Source organism: Triticum dicoccoides, chromosome 7B, assembly GCF_002162155.2.
Source record: "Triticum dicoccoides isolate Atlit2015 ecotype Zavitan chromosome 7B, WEW_v2.0, whole genome shotgun sequence".
In the NCBI taxonomy this organism is placed as follows: Eukaryota; Viridiplantae; Streptophyta; class Magnoliopsida; order Poales; family Poaceae; genus Triticum; species Triticum dicoccoides.
In genome coordinates this window covers 658906886-658910838 of record NC_041393.1, presented here as the reverse complement: position 1 = coordinate 658910838, position 3953 = coordinate 658906886, and the positions used below count along the sequence as shown (strand labels likewise).

Here is a 3953-nt window from a genome sequence, read left to right as displayed (position 1 = left end):
TCTCTCCACCGCGCCGCACACATCTGCCCTTGGTGAAGCACCATCATCGTCCATATCGGCGCCATCATCATCGGTGCCCCATGCGGGTCAATCTCCGACCAGATCTGGTACTATTGCCGATGCCATCGACACGGTAATGACATATTATATCTCTCTTCTTCCTATGCAAGGTTTTCTATCTAGAAGTGTCATGCTTGGGTTTTCAGGAAAACATCAACAAGGTAGCAAAGGATGAGGATATAGATAATATGCAGATTGAAGATGTAAAGAAAGACGAGGATACAAACACTGAGGCGGCAGAGGTGATACAAGAAGAATCTACTATGGAGGATACAGAGAATATGCAGGTTGAAGAGGTGATAACCGTACAAGAGGATACAGATCTCGACTCCACAAAGGCTACACAAGAGTCCATTAGGGAGGTTCCACTAAACATGCTTTTTGATGCTGTGATAACCAAGGATGGATATACAATCCCCGAATCGTCAGAGGCAAGTTTTCTTTCCACATGTCTAACGCCAAAGATCAGTTTGTAATTATCTTAGTACAATATCATTACAAAAATATATTCTCTCTCTTATAATATTATACTACCATGGGTTTCAGCTACCTAGCGATGACGAAACAAGTGAAATACTCAATAATAATGAAGTGGATGAAAATAATTGCATGGATAGCCCAGAATATACACCTATTCTTGAAGAAAACATAGCAAACAGAGAGGATGAAGATTCTGAACATACACAGAACACAGGTGACTTTCCTTTTCCAACTATATCTTCCAAAATTATTCTAATTATATTATATCCTACACACGGGTAATTCTTTCAATATTGTTCTCAGAAACTAACCCACAACGAAACAAGTCAACAAATGGTGGTAGCTCAGGATAAGGAATTGGCACAAACACGGGACACGGAAGTGCTTCAGACTATAGAGGACGAGCTAACAATGCCTGTGCATATAAAGAAACATAAACGACGGCATAACAAGCCTAAGAAGGCACAAGACTATGTTGTTTCTCCACAAGGCACGAAACAAAACACTCAATGTCCTTGTACTGCTACATTATTGTTTCTGTGGTATTATCATTACATGTTATCATTGCCATCGTGACAGATTATGCCTGCACTGGCGATGATTGGTCCGTTATAGAAAATATCATATCTGAACCAAGCAAAGAAAGAAATTTAGTGAGTATCGGCGACGCATTTTTGAAAAAAAGACATTTACTATCTCTTCTAACTTCCGGAGAATGGGTTGGCGACGAAGTGAGTATATTATTATTATTATCGCATTACGACTGGAAGATGCTATTTGATTATCAGTATGTGTCATCTAATATACTATGTATGCTTTTAATTGTAGGTAATAATACGTACATAAATTGCATGACTGCTACGGAGCATCTACAAGTAAGGTCAGGTGGAACTGTGATCTTAGAGAATGCATGCATCTCTAAGATGATAAAGATCGGTGGCTATCTGCCCTCAGATGACATGGATGCTGCACTAGCATGGGTACTAAACAGCGCCAAAGCGTATTTGGAAAATGATATGGTTAGTCTTAGTTTCCTACATAATTGGATGGATTACAGCTAGAATCACCGATTCATCCACGTACGAGTACAACTAAAATAATCATTTTCTTCAGGTATACTTTCCAATAAACATGGAGGACGTTCACCGGTACCTATGTGTTATAAATGCCAGAAAAAAATGTGTCCAAGTGCTCGACTCGCTAGGCCCATACATGAGCCGCAAGGACCTCACTGATACGGTCTGCACTTCATCCTACTGCCCCATCTTTTCTAATAAGCTTTTTTTCTTATTTCTCACTTGTGATGCTTATACTTTTTCCATTTCTTGGTACACCAGCTAGAAGGACTGGAGGATTTATTCAAATATGCATCCAAGCACATGGAATTAAAATCCGGTAAGTGGAATGATCTGAATGTTACAACATGGAAAAGAGAAGAATATATTAAGAGCAGTCTTCAGAAGGATGGGTACGCCTCCTAATACAATTCTGAGCATTTATGCTTAACAGGGTACATTTGGTATGCTATTTTTTTCACTGCATAGCATTCCCGAAGCACATTTGATCAACAAATTTGGTATGCCAATGCAATTCTTTACCTTATTGTATGCCAATGCAATTCACACAACACCTCTCATGAGAACTAGCCTAAATAATGGTGCTCAAGGCGATACATTTCATTGGGCTGCATATTATACATTTGAACAACGAATATGTTAATACACACATGGAAAGAAGCAGATATATAGCATACCTGTACATGTGTTCCACTAACAATCTTCCACTACTCTATATCCAGTGCATCCATGCCAACATAGAGAAACGGAAACATCTCACAAATGAATGACAATGTGGTGAAGGTGCCTGTTGCGCATACAATGGCATACGCATTAGCAAAGTTCAGATGTCAAAGAATGGACTCACATGTATTTCTGATAGAAACAGTGGAGATACCAACTTGGTTGCGACATTACAACGTCTCAAAAAGCAAAGACTCGACATCAATTAGAGCTAGCTGATAGTGACAAATTAAGCCACCCAAAATTTAAATCCACAAATCAAGAAGCTTTATCACAGCATGGTTGACTAAGAAATGTCACTTGACTAAATCCCCACTGATAATCGTAGGTGCGTTAACAACATCTAATCGAACAGCATACCTTCAGCAACCGAGCTGCGAGCTCCTTCCCGGAGCGACTGTGTGAGGTCGACGCACTGGATCTCGGTCCAATTCAAGATGCCTGCTCCTGCATCATGTCCAGCAGCTTGCATCTTGATCTGCTCTGTGGCAGTATGATGGCGGCGGCAGAGTCGATCTAGGGAAGATCCGCAGGGTTGGCTGCGAGGCAAGTCCGCGGTGGTGAGAAGAGGCGGCGGGGCGAGGCCGTGGTGGGGATAAGAGCCGGCGAGGCAAGGCCCTCGCATGGATAGGAGACAGGGCGAGGCCGTGGTGGTGGTGGTGGTGCGGGGAGGGGGGCGCCAGAAGATGTCGTGGCGGGAGAGGATGCGCCCTGCTCGAAAGAAGGCAGCCGGCAGCGTGCGCCCTGCTCCAGAGAAGGCGGCCGGCGGCGTGCGACGGAGAAAGCAAAGTGATTAGTGTCTCTCACCGTCTCATCACACACACATATCCTGTTGTGAGAAAGCGACTGCTTCTCACCACACACACATATCCCAATAATGCTCTATCTACAAAAAGATCTACGAAAGGTAACATAACCTTCCTAACAATTATTCTCTGCCCCCTGATTTTTAGTGGGGGTGGGCCCTCAACCCCCTTAATCCAATCCTGATTGTCCACTATATCTGGCCATCTTCGGCCCGGCCCGGCCCGGCCCTAAAAAACGGGGCCTGGGAGGGCTAGGCTTGATTAGTGGGCCGGGCCTGGGCCTGAAAAGTAAGCCCTAGCAGTTATTGGGGCCGGGCCTGGGCTTCAATATTAGACCAAAATTAGGCCCATCCGGCCCTTCCAACAACAGCAGCCAGCAGCCCAGCAGTCCACCTCCACAGCTCCACTCCTCCACGCATCGAACCCTAACCTATCCACTCGCATCTCGCAGTCTCGCACGCCGCACGTCCCTCCCCCAGTCCCCCTCCTCTGTCTGTGTCCCGTGCTGGCGGCGGCGAGTCGGCGACCTACCCTAGTCACCCTGCAGTGCCGCGTCCCCATCCCGCACCGCCGCCGGCAGACTGCCTCTCCTCCCCAACCGCACCGCCGCTGGCATGCCTCCTCTCCTCCCCAACCGCGACGCTGGCAAGCTTCCTCTCCTCCCCAACGGTGCCGCATCCAAGACATCCACCGCAGCAACGAGCTCTGCATCCCCTGGTTGACATCCACCGCATCAACTAGCTCATCTGTCGTCCGAGCGCCGCCGCACCTCTGCTCTTAAGGTAATTTGATGCGGATTTTTTTTCCG

The 3953-nt window shown here is 46.0% G+C and overlaps 1 long non-coding RNA gene across 3 annotated transcripts in view; it reads right to left on the bottom strand.

Moving 5' to 3' along the window:
- Positions 1 to 3143, bottom strand: part of LOC119341762 — a 22248-nt gene extending 19105 nt beyond the window's left edge. The window contains exons 1-2 of one of the 3 annotated variants that reach the window (XR_005165274.1): positions 2700 to 3143; positions 2294 to 2403 (exon numbers count right to left, since the gene is read on the bottom strand). This is a non-coding gene — a long non-coding RNA (uncharacterized LOC119341762). The remainder of the gene's footprint in view (positions 1 to 2293; positions 2404 to 2699) is intronic. The other 2 variants (XR_005165275.1, XR_005165273.1) reach the window with 2 other exon arrangements.
- Positions 3144 to 3953: the final 810 nt, after the last annotated feature.